At 41.1% G+C, this 25,468-nt stretch overlaps 1 long non-coding RNA gene across 1 annotated transcript; it reads left to right on the top strand.

Moving 5' to 3' along the window:
• Positions 1–354: 354 nt before the first annotated feature.
• LOC133653066 (uncharacterized) lies at positions 355–22,674 on the top strand. Its single transcript, XR_009826647.1, has 3 exons — positions 355–377; positions 21,139–21,234; positions 21,504–22,674. It is a non-coding gene; the product is annotated as an uncharacterized LOC133653066 (long non-coding RNA).
• The last annotated feature ends 2,794 nt before the right edge of the window (positions 22,675–25,468 follow it).

Here is a 25,468-nt window from a genome sequence, read left to right as displayed (position 1 = left end):
GTATCCTACACTTCTCTTTTGTAAAGTAAATCTGAACAGCCAATATGAGCATCTACATCAACAATATGATTTGCCTGAGAAGCTGGACAGGACAAAAAAATATATATATATATATATTGTGGAGTGTCACTTAAGCACCGCCTGACAGGTAGGCACCTCACAGGGGAGGAGCCAGGGAATGGAGGCAGAGTGGAACACAGAAGACAACGCCCCAGCCTTGGCCGCATCATCGAGGGGCGGTACATTCCCCTGTACCTACTCAATCAGCCTGAAGTGTCACCAGCTGTGCGGCCAGGTGGGGCCCAGCGACAAACCCTTCTTAACTCTGCCTCATTCAAGTCTGGCTCTCCTCTGTGTCAAGGCAGGTGCATCAGGCGGTAAGTGAGACATCCACCATTTCACCACTAAGGACATTATTAGTGAAATGTTTTACCTATGTGGTGTTTCTATTGTTTTATAGGCAATGACTAGTGATGGGTTGATGAGGCCTCATGAAGCGTTTCGACACATTGCAAAACTGTATTGATACTGTGTCGATACTGTGTCACTAAATACTGACATCTGCTGGACATTAAAAATCCCTACAGGCAACCTATGGACCGACTCAACTGACACTGATTTGATGACCTAGTATATACAATAATATAAACCAAGTCATTGTATTTCATTTAGGATTATTTCATATCTTCATTTAAATAAAAATATATTTTTATCTTTTTTAGATACAGTCAAATAATGTGAGCATGTATCATGACTAGGATGGTAGAAGGTGGGGATTGAACCCCAGTAACCGATTGCTGGCACGGCCACGCTACCAACTTCGCCATGCCGTCATTCCTGTACCTTCTCTAGTAAAAGTAGTGATGGGTCCTGCAACACAGATGCATCGGCGCATGCGTCGAGCTCATAGAGCGAAACCCTGTGTCGGTGCGCGTACCGCTTTTAGAAAGTCACGTGACCGATCATGAGCTGCTTTGGTCACGTGACCGATACGCGAACTGTATCGCACTGACGCCTCCTCTGTGCCCTGTGAGCAACATTCCCTCTAAGGTGCGCGCCTGCGCAATTGCGCAGTGCTCAAGCGTCCTCCGCGCACACCGTGCGCCGCACAGCCAATATATGCCGCGCACCAAATCAAACCCATCTGAATTCTAAACAAAATAAACACATAAATGCAACTTTGAGTGACAGTGACAACAAGCGGCCCTAATGGTGTTCGTCAACAACACGCATTGCGCCGCTTCCTAATAAACACAGTTTGGCGCGCAGGCGTCAGTGCGATACAGTTCATGAGCGGTCACGTGACCAGAACAGCTCATGAGCGGTCACGTGACCAAAACAGCTCGTGTTCGGTCACGTGACTTTCTAAAAGCGATACGCGCACCGACACAGGGTATCGCTCTATGAGCTCGACGCATGCGCCCATGCATCGGTGTTGCCGGACCCATCACTAGCAATGACCTTTGACCTTTAAAGAAGTGTGCTGTGTGAAGGACAGAGTTCCAGATGGGAGATATTTATGTTTATTAATGGACACTTTAAGTTTGCTACTTCCACACCCCGCCCTTCCTAAAAAGACTTGTGCAATAAATGCCCTTTTCTGCTTGCTGCAAAACCAATCTTATGTCTTGGTGAGAATCAGGTACCACAATATATATCAATACAAAGTGTCAAGACAGAATAAACTCTCTGCTGCTGCAGCAACAGAGATACGTCTGTAAGATATGTAGATATCTAATGTATTCATAGATTGTTTATATAGGATATATGCATGTATATATAACCTAATCATATTGTTTCTTCAACTTAAAAATAGCTGAAAGTTTTTTTCCCCCTTCTCTGGGAATATATTCCCAGTTTTGATCTCGGACGTCTGGTCATTTATAGCATATAAGAATATTCTATCACTGTTAAGCAAACTATGAATAATAAAACATGTGTCCTTTATCATAGCTACACGTATGACAAAAAAGCGTGTGAAAATTAGTGGTATTCAGTGAGGTAAGCTGAATTAAATTGCGCTGACAGTTCATTGCTCCTGCCAAATGAATTGCACTGATCCCCACTCCAAGATGGCGGCCCCGCGTCTCGTCAGCGCCAGTAAGCAGTAGCGCTCGATGCTGCGTCTACTTATAAGATGTCTATAGTTATAACGCTAGCAGTGAGTTTACAGCCTCACTGATTTAACTACACAGCAAATAAAAGTCACGTTACTTAGCCAATAAACGTTATCTTACATTCAAAACTTACCCTTCTTTGTGCATCTTCAAATGTCGAACGAAGTTGGAAGTTGTTGCGTCTCCATCTGTAATATTCGAACTGCATGTTTAGCATACTGCAATTAGTTTTTTGTTGACCAAGTCGTAGTTTTTATACCCGGACGAAACCAACTTTGATATAATTTTTTCTCACTGGCACATTGTTTGACAACTCTTGTTTGGTGGTTGTCCTGCAATTTGATTGGATGAAGGCTGTGGGATGAAAACAACATAGATCTAATTTGATTGGCTGTTGTACTGAGAGCACACACACTGAAGGCAGCACACACGCTGATAGACAGACACGTACAAAATGAAAGATACGGAGCGTTTCTGAATAAATTTTTAATCTTTGAGTTTTGGGGAAAGTAGCAAGTCATGTCAAGTCAAAAGGCTCAAGTCCAAGTGAAGTCACAAGTCATTGATGTTAAAGTCTAAGTCGAGTTGCAAGTCTCTTTACATTTTGTCAAGTCGAGTCTAAAGTCATCAAATTCATGACTTGAGTCTGACTCGAGTCCAAGTCATGTGACTCAAGTCCACACCTCCGTGAAATAGTCTTGATTGCTAAAACAAAGCAGGTGCGGGGAATAGCGCTCAAAGGAAGACATGAAACTGCTACAGGAAAATACCAACAAAACAGGAAAAGCCACCAAAATAGGAGCACGAGACACTACACACAGGAAAACACCAAAAAACTCCAAATAAGTCACGGCGTGATGTGACAGGCCGCGACACTTACTTTGAGACAAGAGCTATAGTGATGCGTAATGGGTTATGGTTTGAATTCATATCCAACAATTTTTACTGTCAATATCAACTACTGACTATGTGTTTTGCTGGTGGTGTGCCTCTGCATTTTTTCAATGAACAAAAATGTGCCTTGGCTCCAAAAACGTTGAAAAACAATGTGTCCAATAACAATGTGACCTCAGAGTATGTTAAGGTAACTGCAGAGTTCAACAGCATTCAGTGTTTGGTTCTGCTCTCTCTATGATTGAAATGCTGCCGCTAGGCGATATCATACGCAAATACGGTGGTAGTTTTTACTGTTATACTGATGTCAGGCAACTTTACGTTTCCCCTAAAACTGAACATGCTAGATTGTAGTTGTGTCTTGATGAAATTAAACAATGGAAGTCCGGCAACTTTTTGCATCTTAATGCTAAGAAAACGGATATGTTGGTTATCGGTTCTGCTAGATTCAGGCACTTGTTTGAGGATACCACTTTGAAATTTGCTAACAAAACAATCGTACAAAGCGACTCGGTGAAGAATCTCTGTATTATCTTCGACCAAACTCTCATTTCTGCTGTACATTAAGAGTGTTACTAAAACAGCCTTGTTTCATCTTTATTTTGTCCATCAGTGACACTGAGATCATTATTCATGCGTTTGTTACGTCTCGTCTCAATTACTGTAATGTATAATTTTGAATTAAAAGGTTACAGTTGGTACAAAATGCGGCTGCGGTTGACAAGAACAAGAAAGTTTGATCATATTTCACCTATACTGGCTCACCTACACTGGCTTCCTGTTCACTTAAGATGCGACTTTAAGGTTTTAATACTTACGTATAAAATATTAAACAGTTTAGTATGAAGCCGGAACACTGCCTGTAAGATTTGGTATCGAAATAAAAATTGGCACTTTAGAAACATTTGTATTGGACCCGAAACAAGTTTTGGGAACAAATGAACACAAATGTTGAAAAAATACATTATTTTTGTGGGATGTTTACGATGCCAATATTCATACTTGTGTACACTTTTATTGTTTTTGTGTGTTTCAAAGGTTTTTATGATCGCTTCGCTTTTGTATGGTTTCATTTCTTTTTTTTTCAGTTTTGCTTTTTTTTTTACGGTTTTAAACTAAAGGCAGTGTTTTGGCGTGAGGGTCGAGTGCTAGTGGGCGGGGCTAACAACAAGTTTACCCGGAAGCCGTTTTACAGGACTTGGGCACGCAAGTAAAAAAGAAGAAAAGGACTGAGGGCGTCTAAATTAACTTTAAAAAAGCTTCAATACATGAAATTATGAAACAAAAGTTGTTTTTTACATTTATCTTGAGTAGGCCTGTCTGTGTTGCTGTCGACAGATTCATCTCCTGCTTAGACAGAACTCTTGTATTTGTAAAGTGACCTACTTTTATTACTCCGACTATTTTGTAAAGCACTCTGGTGAATTGGTTTTATATATACAGTTGATTTCAGCACTGAAAGATTTTTAAGATATATTTATGTCATTTAATAAATGTTTAATGTATGACTGTATAAATTCTCTTTACAAAGCAAATAAAATAATTTAAAGGCAATTACTCATATTGATTAGTTATGATACAGTTTATAGAGGATTTATTATGATTGTTTAATTTTTAAAATTTAAAAAATTTTTAAAATCAATTTGAAATAATCCTTCAGCTCTACGTTATAGCAGTTGATGTTTTAAAAATATGTTGTAGGTTATACTTTCAAACGTACATGCAAGTATTATGTGGTATGTCCTTCAGGATAACTGAATGTATCCTACTATTTTGTATTGTTCGCAATTAATCAAAATATCGGTAGTTTCATCACATTGTTTATACAAGTCAAAATAATACTTGACAATCCAATACAATCAGACACACGATAAGACATGAGTCCACCTATTTAAACATAGAAAGAAAAAGATACACCAGATGTAAGGTTTTACTTCCAAACACTGAAAAAAGTTCTGTGCTTGAAGTTGTCTCCACAACCTGGATACAAGGCTCCCTCCCGGGGAGAACAAGAGGAAGAACCGCCAGAAGTTGAGTTGAGTTTGAGTTTATTTCGAACATGCAAGCATACAACATGATACATCACAATTTCCAGTTTCTCTTTTCAACATGTTCGAAAAGGAGTAGGAAGAAGCAGAGCTTATTTAATCCTACCCCTTTTCTTTACATAACAGTTGCTAAAACTTTTTGTTCACTTCTTGTTCACAATTTATTCACAATAAACTCCATAAGTAATCACAATAAAATAAATAATAGTAATAATTTAATAATAATAATTGGTGAAGTAAGTCATATTTCATACGATGAGATAAGTAAGATTACTTTAAGAATGAATGGATGGATGAAATAAATTGAAAATGTTTGTCATGGTTCTTCTTCTTTGTACTTTGTAAACACTTTAAGTTTGAAAAGTTTCTTGAAGTGGATCATATTAGTACATTGTTTGATTGCTTTGCTTAATCCATTCCATAATTTAATTCCACATACTGATATACTGAAGGTCTTAAGTGTTGTACGTGCATACAAATGTTTTAAATTACGTTTTACTCTAAGATTCTCTTTTTTTTGAGAAGAATTGTTGTATATTCTTGGGTAGCAGGTTATAGTTTGCTTTGTGCATAATTTTAGCTGTTTGCAAATTCACTATGTCATGAAATTTCAGTATTTTTGATTCAATAAATAAAGGGTTTGTATGTTCTCTATATCCAACATTATGTATTATTCTAACTGGTCTTTTTTGTAACACCGTTAGTGAATGAAGTGTACTTTTGTAGTTATTTCCCCATATTTCTACACAGTAACTCAGATATGATAACACTAGCGAGCAGTAGAGAATATGAAGTGATTTTTGGTCTAGAACATGTTTTGCTTTATTCATTATTGATGTATTTCTCGCTACTTTATGTTGTATATTTTTTACATGAGATTTCCAGTTCAATTTATCATCAATCATTATAACTAGAAATTTGGTTTCATTTACTCTTTCAATTTCTACTCCATCTATTTGTATTTGTGTTTGACTTTCCCTTCTACTGTTACCAAATAGCATGATCTTAGTTTTACTGAGATTCAACGATAGTCTGTTTTTGTCAAACCATCTTTTTAATTTGTTAATTTCTTCTGTTATTATTTGTATTATCTCCTGTGTGTTCTCTCCTGAACAAAACGCTGTTGTATCATCCGCAAATAATACTAACTTTAAATCTTTTGTAACTTTACAAATGTCATTTATATAGAGATTGAATAATTTAGGTCCTAGTATTGATCCCTGAGGTACACCACAGGATATATTTAGCGTTGTAGACGTGTGTTCGCCTAGCTTCACGTATTGTTTCCTGTTTGTTAGATAACTATCCAGTTTAAGACTAACCCTCTGATGCCATATCGTTCTAGTTTTTTGATTAAAATATTGTGATTAATAGTGTCAAATGCTTTAGTTAGATCCATAAACACTGCTGCCGCACATTTTTTACTATCTATTGCATTGGTAATTTCTTCTGTAATTTCAATTAAAGCCATTGAAGTTGAAACATTAGCTCTGTATCCATATTGGTTCTCTTCGAGTATTCTATTTTTATTTATTTATGTTTTCTGTCAGAGTCCATTGACATCGTTGTTGTGGTAGCTGTGTAAACTTTAAAAATTGTCCAGGTCCTTGATGTCATGGACAACAATTACTCTTGCTTCTGGACTTCCATTCAGCTTGATGTAGATTTTACAGTTGGCGCTCCAAGTTCCCTGGATTTTTCCCTGCTTCCTCAAGTCGCGTGCTTTCTTGGCGATTCCAGCATTACGTTTTGGGAGATGCTCATTCATGTACACATTTGGTCCCTTCAGCTTCTTTCCCTGTCTCAGCAATGCCATTTTGGATTTTCTGTTTACGAGTTAAACGAGCACGACTGGAGTGGCATTGTTGTTTCTTCCGTTCAGTGGGATGCATGTTTCGATGGTATTAATGTCAATTTCAATTTCCTTTGATTGCAGAAAGTTGACCACTTGCTGTTCGGCTGAGACCATATCCATTTCATCTGGTTCACTTTCATTATTCACAGCTTTCGCATAGGATCTTGGTTTAATTCGGTGCCCTGTCACGATGATATCATTTGTTCGTTTATCCTGATCCATTTCGTCTATGATATTCCTCAGCATGTTGTTGTCTTCTTGAAGGATCTTCATTTGTTTGCTCATTTCAGTGTCTTCATTATTTCTGGGGTTGTTCTGAGTTTGCATATTTTCTATATTTTGCTGCAAACTTTTCACATCTTGTTTGTGTTCTGTTGTTGCTTTTCTCAGCTCTTTTTTCATTTCTTTCATTTCTTCTTTCATTTCATTAATATCTTCTTTCGTTTTTTCTCCATTCTTTCATTTCTTCTTTCCATTCTTTAAATTCTTCTTTCATTTTGTTAAGTTTTTGTAGTATTGCCTCTTGATTCCCATCATGTCCTGTGTCCAGCCTCAAATATTGTTCCCAGTTGTGTTCTGTATCAGCTGACCCCGAACGTTTCGGGGTGTCAGTCTTTCCTTTAGCTTTTCGCATCGCGGCAGTCGCTGACGTCAGTGCCTCTTGTGTCTTAACGGCAGTTACTTCTTTAGCGACTTGCAGCACTTTTAACTTGTTTTTACAACAATTTCGTACCTTGCGCCGTTCAAATATCAATTTGAGGTGTCAGCCTGTCAACTTATCACTCTGCGACGTCGGAATCACTTTAAAACAGCTGTAAACTCGCCGTAGCTTTTGGTTGCTAGGCAACCGCTTTGAACTGCAGCAAGGCGCCGTTGGTTTGAGGCTAACGACTCTTCAAACTCGCCTTATTTCAGCGTATCAGTGCCTCTCAACTGGCCAAAATCAGATCGAAGATGCCAGGTGACTCTCCTGTGGCTGTGATCGCAAATCAGTGGTCAAAATCTTCAGATTTAACAAAAACTCCGGTAGCAGAAGCGGAGACTTTTTTTTTTGCGTCCTTTCTCATTGACAGGAAGTGACGTTTCTGAGGTTGCTCAACATTACGATAGTTGAAATCTCATGTTTTAACACAAGCTTTGTCTGGTGTTAAATGTCCTATATGAATAAATACAGCTACACTTACATTTTAAAGTCGTTATTTTCTCTCTGCGTGGAAATATTGTTCCGTACAGAGTTTCGCCAAATATCACGGCTATAACGAGACAAATAATAATAAAAAAATGCATAACCAATTTCAGTACAGCTAATGCTACATCCTCAAAGTATGGCTAGGTTAACACGAAGATCTCATATAACTTGTACACTTGATTTAGACGCCATCGGTCCTCCTTTCTTCTTCTACGGTGTTTTTCCGGTCCAATAAAACTGCTTCCAGGTAAAATAGTTATAAACCCCGCCCACAGGCACCCGCCCCTCATGCTAAAACACTGCCATTATTTTGAAACCGTAAAAAAAATAAGCGAAACCGTAAAAAAGAGACACAATCATAAAAACCTTTGAAACATACTAAAACAATACAGGTGTACAAAAATATGAATATTGGCATCAAAAACATCCACCAATAATATTGTATTTTTGCTGTTTCAATTTTTTCCCCCTGTCTCCGGCAATGAGAGGTTACCGGAAGGCCACAGATAATCCCTGAATAGATACCTGTCTGGAGAATGTGCTAGCTGTTCTAATTCATGCCTTAGTGCAGACCACTCCTCTATGACTTGAATGGAGACCTCCTACAATCATCTGCTAGCCCCCATGTACTGGACTCTCACATTATCAATACCTGTATCCACTTGGCATCCATTGCAGCCGGTCACAAAGGATGTGGGTTTAAACCAATGATGTCAATGTGGTTTGTGCAGCCCTTCGAGGCACCTGTGACTAAGGGCTACATAAATACTCTTTGATTGATTGATTGATTAATTGACCGTAAAGTGTATGTAAACATTAACTCGAGTCCTCACTTAGCTATAAGCACATATTTCTACTGCACATGTTTGTTTCACCCTACTCACCAACTTCCTGAGATAGACGATAGTAGATTATTGCAGTTTAATTATGTGGCCAAAAATATAATAGGCACCTTTTGGTAATTTCTGCAAAACTGGGAACACAACTGAATAACCCAGATGATGATTAAATAATCGTCTTCCTGTACTTAGGTGCTGAAGTGTTGGTACTTAAATGGGAAGAACAATGAGTGATGCAGGGTTTTTACCTGTGCTTGTTCTACTTTGCTGGTCAAAAGTTTAATTTCTCTTTTTTCCACAGGTTCTTGCTTTTCTGTGAAAGTGTGGGACAACATTTGCAGTACAACCGGACATCCCCCATGCTATTAACACTCCTGCACATGCGACCGCTACCTCTCCTTACTTGCCCTCTCACTTACTCACGTCACTCACCCCACACACTGCCATTCTTAAAGGAGCCCACACACACATACGCTATTCTCACAACAGCGCCCTGAGATCGGTAGGTTGTGAGTTCAAACCCCGGCCGAGTCATACCAAAGACTATAAAATTGGACCCATTACCTCCCTGCTTGGCACTCAGCATCAAAGGTTGGAATTGGGGGTTTAATCACCAAAATGGATTCCCGGGCGCGGCCACCGCTGCTGCCCACTGCTTCCCTCACCTCCCAGGGGGTGAACAAGGGGATGGGTCAAATGCAGAGGACAAATTTCACCACACCTAGTGTGTGTGTGACAATCATTGGTACTTTAACTTTAACTTAACTTACAATGCAGTTGCATGTTTGTTTTAATAGTGACAAGATGTAAAAATGTTATCAGACAAAATTGGCTTCTCATGTGGTTTCCATCCCATCCATTCAATGTGATGTCATTAACTGTCTTATCTGATTACTTCTACTTCTGCTCAAAGTGGATGTGGCTGACGCTGAAGTCTCTTCCTCCGACATGCACACTCCTGATGAAACACTTTGTTGCTAAATACAAAGCCACTCATGTGCAAAAAAACTGCTCACAGAAACAGATTTCCATTTAGCTAGAACATGAATTCATTATCAGTCCCAGAAATGTTTATTTTATGTACGTGTTGTTTACACAATTGCATTTTGGAGCATACTAAATATATTCAAGCATTGTTTTACTACTTATCTTTCTGAGGGTCATAAATGAGCTGGAGCATTTCTCAGCTGAATTCGAGGTAGAGGCGGGGTACACCCTGAACGAGTCGATAAAAAACTATCCACACTCATTCACACCTATGGAATATTGACCTGCTCAGTCCGCCCTGAGATCGGTAGGTCGTGAGTTCAAACCAGAGTCATACAAAGACTATACAAATGGGACCCATTACCTCCCTGCTTGGCACTCAGCATCAAGGGTTGTATTTGGGGGTTAATTCACCAAAATGATTCCCGGGCGCGGCCAACGCTGCTGCTCACTGCTCCCCTTACCTCCCAGGGGTTGAACAAGGGGATGGGTCAAATGCAGAGGACAAATTTCACCACACCTAGTGTGTGTGACAATCATTGGTACTTTAACTTTAATTTAACTTTAGAGTCTATAATTAGCTCAACATGCATATTTTTAGGATAAGAGAGTAAGCCACAGTACATGCAAGCACAGAGACGTTCCAACTTAGGTTCAAAACCAGACTGTAGGGCAGACATACTAACCATACCATGCTTCTCTTAGAATATATCAGATGTCCAAGTGGAAGTTTTGAATATATATGTAACGTATTGGTTACTCAGGTCACATGGAGGTACCAGTATGAAGGGAACTCAATTGTACGGAACACAGGATGTGATGTCACATGTTATGTTATTGCGACCAAGAAGTTGAGAGAGGAGCAGTGAAAACTGGTTGTTGAACGTTAGAAAGATATAAATAAGCAACATGGAGAAGTCAGGAATTCAGCTGTTCACGTGCTACACAGATCCAGCCACACTCGGACCTAGGTGGACACAATGGCTCACATTGTTTTAATTATTTGCAGATGGAAAATGACCAGTAATTGATGCTGATGCCACAAATGTGGAGAAGCAGACAAGGCAAGCTCTACTTTTGCACCTAGCAGGACCAGACACCCAGGATGTGTTGTCAACTCTGCCGGACAGGATGCGAAGGACTACCCAAAGGCAGAACAGTGCTGAACACATACTTTCTGCCTCAAATCAACACAGCGTTTGACCGCCAGAAATTTCACAAGTTGCGCCAGGAACCAGGTTAGACTGTACAACAGTTGTGACGCACTGCGAGAGACTGTGCTTTTCCAGTCGACACTGACAATCATCATATTAGAGACGCTATCCTGAGTAAATGTACGTCGGTGTACATGCGTAGAAAATTGCTGGAGGAACGTCATACACTGACACTTTGGAATCATCCTCACAATGTGAGAGAATTGAGGAACAGATGGCCACCAAGACTCCCTAACCGAAAGAACGAGGGACATGTTGACTGTACATTGTGCCGCGCAAAAGGAGGGAAAGACTCAGTATCCAAAAAAAAGAAGGCACCACATCGGAGAAGAAGTGTTTCAGGTGTTGATATGCTGATCTCATGGCAAAGGATCCTAAATGTCCCACACAGGGGAGGGATCACTACCCCAAGATGTGCCATTCGAGGTTAACGAAGATTAAAAATGTGAACACTGTAGAAGTGGAACATGAACACGAGAGTGAGTTTGCATTTAACACGAAAGAGGATGACATTTCAGACAAGTATACATTTTGTGTGGGGGGAGTAAATATAACAATAATAATAATGGATTAGATTTTATTTCGCGCTTTTCTATTATTAGATACTAAAAGCGTTCACAGAGAAGTGGGAACGCATCATTCATTCACACCTGGTAGTGGTAAGCTACATTTGTAGCCACAGTTGCCCTGGGGTAGACTGACGGAAGCAAGGCTGCCAGTTTGCGCCTACGGCCCCTCCGACCACTACCTATCATTCATTCACCAGTGTGAGTGACACCGGGGGCAAGGGTGAAGTGTCCTGCCCAAGGACACAACGGCAGCGATTTGGATGTCAAGAGGCAGGGAGCGAACCTGCAACCCTCAGGTTTCTGGCACGGCCGCTCTACCCACTACGCCATACCGCCCCCAGAAAGAAATGTTGGTTGACACAGGCACCAAGTGCAATGTCATGGGAGCAAACGTATGGGAAAAGCTGAAAGCAGAAAAGATAAAAAGCAAGTCTTATAACCCAAAAGGGCAGATGAATTTATTTCCATACCCATCCAGCGAGCCACTAGCAATTAAGGAAATGTTTGATTTTAGTACTTGGATTTGGACTTCCGGTTCCGGTTCACCGTGCGTGACTGCTCGCCGTCTGTTCGCTGTTGCAAAAAAGGCTAAGTATCGCTCTATCTGTGTGCTTTTAATTGTTCTACAGCTTTCTTTATCACTTCTCAAACATATTTAGTGGTACTAATTAACTTGCAAATCACCCGATCTCTGTCCCACCACCCTTTCCTCAGCTAGCTAGCTGCTAAGCTAGTGCGTAGAAAGGCAGCGCCGGTCAGAAGGTAAGTAGGAAGCTACTCCCGCAGACCGCGACCACTTCCCTGAGGACAGCAGGAACTTCACTCGGTGACAGAAAACACTGTGAGTAATGGCTTCCTGCGCGTCTTGCACCATACTCACGGAGGGGTTGGCTCTGCTAGAGGGCCGTGTCCGCCAGTTAGAGCAGAGTAATGTCGTAACTTTAGATGTTGCGGACACATCTGCTAGCGTTCGCTGTAGCGAGCTAACTAGCCCAGCTTGTAGCAGTCCTAAGCGGCCTACAAGCTACGGTGTACCGGTTGAGACGCATAATAGATTTAGTTCTTTAGCTAGTCCTACACCCCAGTCTACCGGGCACCACACCTTAGTCATAGGGGACTCCATCACCCGAAACATAAAGCTTAGCAAACCAGCCACAGTAAAGTGTATCCCCGGGGCCAGAGCACCTGACATTGAAGCTAATCTTAGGGAGCTAACTCGCAACAGGCCTAGTAAACACGTACGACAGGCTAATCGCACCACTAATTATGCGAATATAGTTGTACACGTTGGCTCCAATGACACTAGAATGAGACAGTCAGAGATTACAAAGAGAAACATAGCCAGGACTTGTGATCTCGCCAGAAAGATGTTCAGGCATCGAGTAATTGTCTCTGGCCCCCTGCCTGCGAGAGGCAATGATGAGAGATATAGCAGATTAGTCTCGCTTAACAAGTGGCTGGCTATCAACAGGAACTAACGTTTATTGATAACTGGCCCTCTTTCTGGGGCAAACCAGGCTTGCTGATGAGAGACGGCCTTCACCCTAACCAGGAAGGCGCCATCATCCTGTCTAGAAACATAGACTACTATTTAAGTCTCACTTGACTGACTACACTAGAGCAAGCCCGGTCACAGGCAATTACAATGTCTGTTAGTCCGGGTGAGGAGTCAGTTAAGTTAAGCTAGAACTAGCCAGCGCCAGGCTGGATAATCCATGTACGCATAGCAATTCTCTTAGAATAATACACAATTCACATAATGTTTTTTCTGTTGTGTCTGTGTCAGAGGTGGACATGCATTCTACTGAGGTGGCAAATTATGATATGTCCAGTCTATTGCAGCACCAAGCAAACAATCGGAAAATTCCCGTCATATCAATTCCTAGATATGGTCGAAACTATTTAAAGTGCACTACGCATAATAAACGCAACATTGTTAATATTGCCACTACGGATAATCTTAACAAAAACTCGTCAAAACAGCCCAATACCTATAATATGGGCTTTTTAAACATAAGATCATTGTCTCCCAAGGCGTCATTAGAGACAACAATCTTAACGTCATTGGTTTTAGCGAAACCTGGCTCAAACCAGACGAATTTTTTGCGCTCAATGAGGCATCTCCTCCTAACTATACGAATGTGCATGTTGCCCGTCCTCTTAAAAGGGGAGGGGGTGTCGCACTAATATACAATGAAAATTTCAACCTTACCCCTAACCTAAATAATAAATATAAATCGTTTGAGGTGCTTACTATGAGGTCTGTCACACCGCTACCTCTCGACCTGGCTGTTATCTACCGCCCCCCTGGGCCCTATTCAGACTTTATCAGTGAATTCTCAGAGTTCGTTGCTGATCTAGTGACGCACGCCGACAATATAATCATAATGGGGGACTTTAATATCCATATGAATACCCCATCGGACCCTCAGTGCGTGGCACTCCAAACCATAATTGATAGCTGTGGTCTTACACAAATAATACATGAACCCACGCATCGCAACGGTAATACAATAGATCTAGTGCTTGTCAGGGGTGTCACCACCTCCAAAGTTATGATACTTCCATATACTAAAGTAATGTCCGATCATTAACTTAAAAAAATTTGAAGTTTTGACTCATTGTCAACAAGCTAATAATAATAATAACTGCTATAGCGGCCGCAACATTAATGCTGCCACAACGATGACTCTTGCTGACCTACTGCCTTCGGTAATGGCACCATTCCCAAATTATGTCGGCTCTATTGATAACCTCACTAACAACTTTGACGATGCCTTGCGCGAAATTATTGATAGTATAGCACCGCTAAATAAAAAAAGGGCTCCTAAAAGGCGCACCCCATGGTTTACAGAAGAAATTAGAGCTCATAAATTATCATGTAGAAAACTGGAACGCAAATGGCGCGCGACTAAACTTGAGGTTTTCCATCAAGCATGGAGTGATAGTTTAATAACTTATAAACGCATGCTTACCTTAGCTAAAGCTAAATACTACTCAAATCTCATCCGCCTCAACAAAAACGATCCTAAATTTCTGTTTAGTACAGTAGCATCGCTAACCCAACAAGGGACTCCTCCCAGTAGCTCCACCCACTCGGCAGATGATTTTATGAATTTATTTAATAAGAAAATTGAACTCATTAGAAAGGAGATTAAAGACAACGCATCCCAGCTACAACTGGGTTCTATTAACACAAATACGACTGTATATACGACGGACACTGCCCTCCAAAATAGTCTCTCTATTTTTGATGAAATAACAGAGGAATTATTACAGCGTGTAAGTGGGATAAAACAAACAACATGTTTACTTGACCCACTTCCTGGGAAACTTATCAAGGAACTGTTTGTATTATTAGGTCCATCAGTGTTAAATATTATAAACGTATCACTTTCCTCCGGCACTGTTCCCCTAGCATTCAAAAAAGCGGTTATTCATCCTCTGCTCAAAAGACCTAACCTCGATCCTGACCTCATGGTAAACTACCTTCCGTTTATTTCCAAAATTCTCGAAAAAATTGTTGCACAGCAGCTAAATGAACACTTAGTGACTAACAATCTCTGTGAACCTTTTCAATCCGGTTTCAGGGCAAATCACTCTACGGAGACAGCCCTCGCAAAAATGACTAATGATCTATTGCTAACGATGGATTCTGATGCGTCATCTATGTTGCTGCTTCTTGATCTTAGCGCCGCTTTCGATACCGTCGATCATAATATTTTATTAGAGCGTATCAAAACACGTATTGGTATGTCAGACTTAGCCTTGTCTTGGTTTAACTCTTATCTTACTGACAGGATGCAGTGCGTCTCCCATAACAATGTGACCTCGGACTATGTCAAGGTAACGTGCGGAGTTCCCCAGGGTTCGGTTCTTGGCCCTGCACTCTTTAGTATTTACATGCTGCCGCTGGGTGACATCATACGCAAGTACGGTGTTAGCTTTCACTGTTATGGTGATGACACTCAACTCTACATGCCCCTAAAGCTGACCAACACGCCGGATTGTAGTCAGCTGGAGGCGTGTCTTAATGAAATTAAACAATGGATGTCCGCTAACTTTTTGCAACTCAACGCTAAGAAAACGGAAATGCTGATTATCGGTCCTGCTAGACACCAACATCTATTTAATAATACCACCTTAACATTTGACAACCAAACAATTACACAAGGCGACTCGGTAAAGAATCTGGGTATTATCTTCGACCCAACTCTCTCGTTTGAGTCACACATTAAGAGTGTTACTAAAACGGCCTTCTGTCATCTCCGTAATATCGCTAAAATTCGTTCCATCTTGTCCACTAGCGACGCTGAGATCATTATTCATGCGTTCGTTACGTCTCGTCTCGATTACTGTAACGTATTATTTTCGGGTCTCCCTATGTCTAGCATTAAAAGATTACAGTTGGTACAAAATGCGGCTGTAAGGCTTTTGACAAAAACAAGAAAGTTTGATCATATTACGCCTATACTGGCTCACCTGCACTGGCTTCCTGTGCACTTAAGATGCGACTTTAAGGTTTTACTACTTACGTATAAATTCCCCACCTTCTACCATCCTAGTCACGTCCGTTGTGTCCTTGGGCAAGACACTTCACCCTTGCTCCTGATGGCTGCTGGTTAGCGCCTTGCATGGCAGCTCCCGCCATCAGTGTGTGAATGTGTGTGTGAATGGATGAATGTGGAAATACTGTCAAAGTGCTTTGAGTACCTTGAAGGTAGAAAAGCGCTATACAAGTACAACCCATTTATCATTTATTTAGAGACATCAAAGACACCCTCGGGCAGTTACATGTATATCCAGATGTGTTCAAGGGTGTAGGACAACTAAACACCAAGCAGGTTAGCCTGTACTCTGCGTTGACCTACAGGTCAAGCCTGTGGCCCAGCCGTTAAGACGGATACCATACAATCTCGGGGAGGCTGTGGAAAATAAAATAAAATGGAATTGATTGATCTTGACCAGTATTTCTCAAACTGTGATACATATAACACTAGTAGTACATTGGCTCTATCTAGCGGTATGCCAAAAAATGTCTCTAAATATGTACTGCATGTGTAGTATCATTGTTGATTATGTTTGTGTATTGTCTGTAATGTTACTATGGCTAAAAATATTAAATATATTTGTTAAATAAAACCTCTCCCTTGTTCTGAATGAATTCTTAGGCCTACTGTATATTAATATTGATCATTATGGTGGTACTTGAGGAGCCAAGTGTTTTCTGAGGTGGTACTTGGTGAAAAAGTTTGAGAACCAATGGTCTAGACATTATTGAAAGTGTCAAAGGCCCCACCCCGTGGCTAATCGGAGTGGTGATTATCCCAAAACCTGACAAAGATGTTAAAATGTGTTCAGGTATGAGAAGGGCCTACGAAGCAATTGTGAGGGAATGGTACCCTTATACTGTGGAAGAAAATTTGCAAGGCCAATGGCCTGAAAGGCTCAGCTATATTTAACAAGCTAGACCTCAAATGGGGCTATACCATCAATTAGAACTGACCTCAGAGTCAAGAGAAATAGTCACTTTTGCAGTATATAATGGCCAATACAAATACAAAAGGTTAATTTTTGGTGTCTCATCGGCCAGTCATGAATACCAGCATGAGGTAGCCAATGCATTGGCTGGCATTGAAGATGTTGAGAACATATCGGATGATGTGATAATACTCACACAAGACCAGAAGACACATGATACGAGATTACATGCTGTAGTAAAGAGGCTCATAAAGTGCTGTTCAGAGGAGAGAGTGAGAGCTGTAGTCGAGGCCTGGGAACCTAAAAATGTTTTCTGGGTCTCGTAAGATTCAGTTCCACATTCATAATAGGTTTTACAACACAAGGAAGCCCCAACCAAAGTTATAGCAGATGTGAGTCCTGTAAGTGTAGGAGCAGTGCTGATGCAAGGCCAGCAGGGAAAGATGGTACCTGTATGCTATTTGAGTTGCAGCTTAACAGACTGTGATCATAGTAACTCTCAGACAGAGCGTGGAGCTTAGCTCTAGTATAGGCTTGTGAGAGACTTCATCCTTATGTGTATGGTAGGAGGTTTGATTTAGTCACTGACCATAAGTCATTAGAGGTCATACATGGTCCTCGATCCAAACCATGAGCACCCATAGAGAGATGGGTTCTGAGACTGCAACGCTATGATTTCTGTATATACATGATGTGTTTATATACCTGGGAAACAAAACACTGCAGACCCATTGACACGGCTGCTGGGGGTTACAGCAAAAAGGGAAGTACACAAACACAACTCAGACGAAGGAGTATGTTAGACAATGAGTGCCACACTAAAAACACTTACTACATGAGACATAGAGGAAGCCTCTGCTACTGACCAAGAATTAATTGAGGTACATAATGCAATAACAAGTGGATGTTTTGATAGTTTAAACCTTATGCACTAATTGTTAATGAGTACACTGGCCCATGAAGGACATTTCTAATTGTGGGAACAAGCAGCATCTCAGAACCAAGGTTTGGTGGCCTAGCTTGGGAATGGCAGCCGAGAAACACTGTAAGGCATGTCTTTGATGTCAAATTGTAGCAAGAGCGGACTCACCAGAACCAATAAGACATACAAGTCTACCAGATGGTCCCTAGCAAGATGTTGCCATAGATCTGCTAGGATAGGGGTCGGCAACCTTTACCACTCAAAGAGCCATTTTGGCAAGTTTCACAAATGAAAGAAAATAATGGGAGCCACCAAAAATGTTTTTAAAATCAAAATGAAAAACACCGCATACAAAGCTTAAATTGCTTTGTGCTATGTTAACCAGGGGTCTCTGACACACGCACCGGCACGCACTTTAATATGGATATTTGATGTTAGTGCGGCCCGCGAGTTTTGAATGAATGGCACTTGATAGCGTCATACTTGCCAATCCTTTCATTATTTCCGGGAGACTCTAGAGTATCAGAGCGTGTTGGCACTGCTTTTGGCGCCCTCTACAGTCTGCCCAGACAGCGTACCTACTCGACCACATGTAGAATGCAGCTTCAGCTTGCTCACGTAAGTGACAGTAAGGCGTACTAGGTCAGCAGCCACACAGCTTACACTGACGGTAGCCATACCGTATAAAACAACTTTAACACTGTTACGTTACAAATATGCGCCACACTTTGAACCCACACCAAAAAAGAATGACAAACACATTTCTGGAGAACATCTGCACTGTAACACAACATAAACACAACACAAAAAATACCCAGAATCCCATGCAGCACTAACTCTTCCGCTCAACCACACAAAGTTATGAGCAAGACAGTAAATCAGGTTGTTGTTGAATCACCAACAGGAGCAAGATTTCAGAAGAAAACCACACATGTGAAAAGATATGTGACAAATAGGCCAACGGAGGCACATGACACACTAAAGGAGACACCATTGGCTGGGGACTGCACTTGAGGTGGACACACATGCACAGACTAATGTTACTAACACACTACAACAGCACACCCATGGGTCAGAGGTTTTTCTCAGTACATTAATGGTTCTGAGATCACTTTTATAACCTTTTTGACCGTTTCCATATTAATTCCGTTAGAGTCAATTGAGGTCTTGAATTAACATGTTTTCACAATTTTGATTATTTCCTCTTCTATCATGTCAAAGAGGAATATCAAGTTTGAATTTCTGTCCTGGTCTTGCAATTTTAGGGTATAAACTCATGCTATACATTGTTCCATATACATTACTAGATAAGCTTTACACTGACTACTCAGAATTATATCCAAGTTTCAGTTTTATTGTAATGTGCCCTGTGTCATGCTCACACATTTCTGCCAAGATAGACCCAAAATAGGGGCACCAAGGCAGGAAGAGATACAAAACACAGAAATATGTATGGGATCATGACAACATTATTGTTATCCTTTTGCTCAACAAAGAAGAGTTTGTATTTCAGACCAAATGTGATTCATTATTATTTATTTATTTATTTGTCCGGTGTACTTAATTGCAATGTGATCCTACTTTAGTGTCTGAGGCCTCTGTGACCAGTGTTGGGTTAGTTACTGAAAACCAGTAATGAGTTATAGTTACTAGTTACTTCATTTCAAAAGTAACTCAGTTACTAACTCAGTTACTTACACCAAAAAGTAATGCGTTACTTTGAAAAGTAACTATTTAGTTACTTCTTTTTTTCTTTTCTTTTTTAAAAGCTCCCATTAATGCCCTTCAGCCTTCATTTCAGTACTGTTATTGCACTGGAGAATAATACAATCTGTTGATCAACTTGACATGCATTTGCATCACTGAACTCTGCTAAGCAATGTGCTCTACATACAACACACAAAGACAAAGATATGTTTCAAAGGCCAATTTGTTTCTGGCCAGAACAAATTGACAAAACTATTTTAAATAGCTGCAACATAATGGCACTTTAACTTGAACTTGAAGTAGATAGGATCTTTGATCCAAGACACAAATTACATTCAACTAAAATGTTATTTTCTTTGTGCTCGACAAAAGAAAAGTATTGAGAATTTCTCCTTGTTAAAAAAATCGACTCTTGGCTTCGCCTTGATGTCTTGTTAGTTGTTATGATAGTAGCGTTTATGTGTGTGCGTGTGTGTGTGTGTGGCCCTTTAAGATATGACAGCATGTGGGTGAGGGACGTCAGTGAGTGAGTGGGCGAGAGAAGTGAGGGACCGGCGACAGTGAGTGCTTGCAGGTGCTCTCTCTAGCTTGCTGGATGGCTGCGTCCAATAAAGTCACAAAGTTGCAACAAACCGCCGGCCTCGTCATTCACCCTCAGCTGTAAAGACCACTTCCGGGTAAAGTGAAGGTTGTTAGCCCCGAAGGAACGTCTCCCCTGCGCTCCTCAACTACGGTATGGGAGTCCCCCAACCCCCCCCCCCCCCCCCCCCCCCCGTCCCCACCCACACAAAGCACGTACGCCTTTTATTTTCCACCGCAGCGCTGCCACAAAACACACTCAGATCTTCAGTTTCTAGACGATACTACATAAAAAATAACGTAAAATAACGCAGTAACGCATCATGTAGTAACGGTAACTGAGTTACTGAATATAAAAAATAACGCGTTAGATTACTAGTTACCGCCGAAACTAACGGCGTTACAGTAACGCGTTACAAAGTAACGCGTTAGTCCCAACACTGTCTGTGACAGTGAGGGATAAGATTCCTGCTTACCGTGTTGTGCAACTAGTAGCCAGATGAAATGAAACGTCATGCAGTGTGACACAGTCTCTAATAGAGGCAGCCCATCACTGTCATCCTCATTATCTCCCTTCTCCATTGACCTCATATGCTGAGTGTCCCTGCTCAAACAGCACAATGGCTCATTAGTCCATTTGAGGCAAAATCGGTCTCTCGGTACCAAGTGAAATCATTGCCATGGCTGCAGTTAGATATACTGTATAACGTGTGAAAACAATTTTTTTTTTCATACAGGTTATTATGGACCCGCATTTCAAAACAATTCGATCGCACTGGACCGACCGGGTGACCTCTTCTTCTACTACTCCCACAGCTGCAACTCCTTTAAAAGTAAGCCTGCAGGCTGGCAGTTGAGCGCTTTGTCATCCTCTGACAAAACGCAAAAATTGAGAAGATAAAGATAAAAACCTCATGAGTTTCCCTCACTGTTACCCAGGGCAGAGCTACTACTCATTCCTCAAAAATGGAATACAGACGGACCTCTATTTGAAGCATTTAACATTATTTTGTAGAGCAAGTGAAAGCATCTGGGAGATTATTCAATTCTCTTGTGCTTTACATTTGGCCTGTTGTTTTTGTACTCCCACCTTCCTTTTCAGGCTTGACACAGAAGCCATGCATGTCATCACAGTCAGCTGAGGAGGTACTCAAACACTAACAACGAGAAGAAAGTCTTCACTGATGGGGAAAAGATCATCTCGCCAGGCCACTGTGATTGATCCATTGTAGCCTTACAAAGTCTGCCGGTAAAAATGAGATTCTGAATGAGGGTCGCCAGAGGCCAATCCCCTCCATCATTACCCTCCCTTATGCTTGAATCTTTGCAGTGTTAAATTGTGAGACAATAGCTGTCTACAATTGCGAGTGGAACCACGGTCAGGACCAGGTTGTACCCACATTACTGTTTTCTTCAATGTCGACCGTCAAAGAAATATTGTGGAGCTCATCCCTTTTTGCTGCTGAAAGCCATGTTAGAGTATTCTTACATGAATACGGTTTACATGCGTTGTTTTTTAGCCTCAGTTACAAAACACAGGCTGTTCCTCTCTCGCTGTCTATTAAAACACAGTTGCATTGTGCATATTTGGTAGCCAACACAGGCCACTACAGCGAGGGTTCTCAACGAGCTTCAACCTACTGACTGTAGTAGCCACGTTTTTCGATAGTCATAATTATTTCTTTAATAATTCATACAAATTCAAGGTAACATATTTTAAAATCATGAATACCGTAATTTTCGGTCCATAAGCCGCTACATATTACCCACGCTGTAAACCCTGCGCTTTAAACAGTACAATACTGCAGCTAACTTAAGGGTTTTTCCGGGTTCATAAGCTCAATAACTTCTCTACGGCCTTAGCCTTAAACCACTTCTGTTTGTTTGAGATTGTAATGACAGCCACAAATTGTGAAAAAAATGGATTACAACTGAGTACCCCCACGGCTCTTACAGACCACAGCTGAGAAGCGGATACTTTTTGGCGTACCTCTAGGGGACCTTTACAGCCCAATAAAAGGGTCTGGCCCTGAAGTCAAATAACACAGTTTTGTTTTTTATTTTTTTGAGGGGGGGTTTGTTTTTTAACATGTCCTGTCCAGCCACTGAGGCAAATCATATTGTTGACATAGACGCTCATATCTGCTTTATAGATTTACTTTACAAAAGAGAAGTGTGGAATATTTCACTTGTTGCCTTATTTATAAGCATATTATAAGCATCTGCTTCATCCAACCCTTTTTAAGCCTTGCATAAATGTCTCTGCCAAAATGTAAACAAATTAAATAAAAAACGTGTGTTGTTGTACTGTTAGGATTGAAATCAATACTTCAATTCAATTCAAAATTTGTATTTGATTTTATCAAATGCATATAATTAGTGTTTGGTGCGACCTGAGCAGAAGAGAATAGAAAGGGGGGCGTGAGTCAACAACAACAGAACATCAGCAAATACGATATATATAAATATGATAACAAAAATTATTACAAAGAATGAGGTAATGAAGTAAATAGTAATAACACATAAATGTCAATGAACATTGTAGTGTGACTATCAGAAAGTAATTAGTCATTGAGAGTGGAAAGCAGGGTTCTGTCTGACACGCTGGGTCCAAGGATGCAACATGAAGTCATTACTGTTGTTTTGAGGGTGATTTATTTTCCCTTTGAGTAAAAATACAATACATTACATTCAGATGGTTTGTGGTCCCTTTGTGGTCCTTTTGCTGTCCTTTTGCGTTCTCTTTGCGATCCCTTTGCGATCCCTTTGTGATCCCTTTGCGGTCAACAGAAGTAACGGCACCCAGGTTCACACTCTCTCCATACAAGCCAAACAATTCACAGAGAAGTGCAGGTGTTATATATTCAGCAATCAGACCCACACACGTAGCCACACCCACTATCCCAGGTGACAAGTGAGAAACAAATTCCTGCCTCTACATTCCGGCCCCTAATTATTATAACATAATAATTACTGAACAATAGCAGCAGCACTGAAATATTAAATATAATATTAAATCAAACAAGAACATTAGATTTCCCTTTTTTGCAGTTATAACAATAGTTCATTGTCAATGTCCTTGAACGAGCAGGTTCTTCACATATATGAAAGTGTCACTAGGCCAGAGGTTCCAGAACGTTCAGAGCCTAGACAGAGTGTGGTCTGTGTCACAAGTCATATTCAAAGTCAAGTCCTGTAAACAATTAATCCCATCAGATGTCCTCTGCTTCCTGAAGCAGAGACATTTTAGTGACAGGCCTGTCCAAAAAGCTTGTCCTGGTCTTGATCTTGGCTTTTCGAACAAGTCCTCTTTTATCTTGAACAACCTTGACAACTCTCCCCATAATCCAAGAGTTGCGAGGTGCAGAGTCATCCACAACAAGCACAATGTCTCCTGGAACAAAATTGCACTTGATTTTATTCCATTTTTGGCACTCCTGAAGCTGCGGTATGTATTCTTTTGTCCATCTTTTCCAGAACAGGTTGGACATATACTGAATTTGTTTCCATCTACGCACAGCATACAAGTCATCCTTTTGGAAAACACCAGGTGGAAAAGATGGCTGACCCTTGAGGATGAGAAGATGGTTGGGAGTTAAAGCCTCTAGGTCATTAGGATCTGTGGATGCCTTTGTTATTGGTCTGCTATTGAGAATAGCTTCGATTTCGCACAGCACAGTGTGGAGGCCGTCTTCATCCAGAGTTTGTTCTCTCAAAGTGGAGTTAAGGACTTTCCTGATTCTGGCTATGACTCCGATCAATGAACTTGTAAGATCAGGTCCCTGCAGTAGCTGTGTGTTCAGTGATGTACCTTTGAATGACACAGCATAATCAAACACCACTCTGATTTTCTTCTTATGCGGACAGTATACACCATGATGGGGAATATTCCAGGTTTTTCCATGGTTACATGCCATATCTTCCACAGGCACTCTTTCAGCATAACCGCAGATAATGATGTTGTGTATGAACATGGTGTAGGCCGCATGGAATAAGGCCTCCCTTTGGAACCTTCTTTTCAAATTCAAGGCGCGTTGCTCTGCTAACTTGCGGTTTTTCAGGCATGCACACATTTCCCTTTTTTAAAGGCAACCCAATGGTGTAGTGACCATCCACCAGCTCAACAGAGCTTTTCACCATTTCCATAAACTGGCCATCTTCTCTTGATGGACCCGGTTGCTCTTCATGGCTGCGTTCAGGGAAGTCGAGTTGAAACTGCTGCTTCCACAGTTCATCCAATTTCACCACAGAGATGCGGTTAGCAGTGATGTTAGGTTGTTCCAAGTCTGCTTTACCAAACATTGGCCCATTGACAGTCCATCCCAACATGGTCTGAACAGCGTACGGCCCTCCTTCTTCGCTTGGAATCACCTTTGTTGGTTCAAGAGCTCTTGGTGCATTTAAGCCGATCAACAGTTCAATGTCTGCATCAATTTCAGGTAGGTGTACTCCACGCAAATATGGCCATCTGACCAGATCCTGCTCCCGTGGTATGTTGCTCCTGCACACAGGCATTTTCTTCTGTGTAAACATATCTGGCAAGTCACAGTAGAGATCACTTTCCAGACCGGCTACCTCCAGATCTGACACAATGCAACATCCTACAATCTTTTCTTGGCCCAAAGTGCGTAAGAGAATTTTAGTTCCTCTTCCTGAAACATTCAACTTGCTCATCAGACTTGATGTACAAAAGGAGCCAGCGCTGCCTTGGTCCAGAAAGGCATACGTTTCCACGACTTGGTGACCCTTTTTGGACTTGACCTTTACTGGCACGATAGAGAACTTACAGCCATGGTCACCGGCCCCAGTGAGACCACCAAATTGCACTGTTACCACAGAGCTGCCCACCGCTGTGTTTGTACCTGCTGCAACTGCTAGATCCTTCTCTTGCTCCTTGTTCTTTGGATGAATATGAAGCATGCTAGGGTGTTTAGCTCCCCCTGTTTTACATGACAGTCGCCTCCTGCAGTCCTTACTTATGTGCCCTATGCACAGACAGCCAAAGCAAACTCCATGTTCTTTCAAAAAAGTGATCTTGTCATTATGTGCCCTCTTTACCAATAGAGA

Source organism: Entelurus aequoreus, linkage group LG07 (assembly GCF_033978785.1).
Source record: "Entelurus aequoreus isolate RoL-2023_Sb linkage group LG07, RoL_Eaeq_v1.1, whole genome shotgun sequence".
Lineage (NCBI taxonomy): Eukaryota > Metazoa > Chordata > Actinopteri > Syngnathiformes > Syngnathidae > Entelurus > Entelurus aequoreus.
This window is presented reverse-complemented; position numbering and strand designations above follow the sequence as displayed.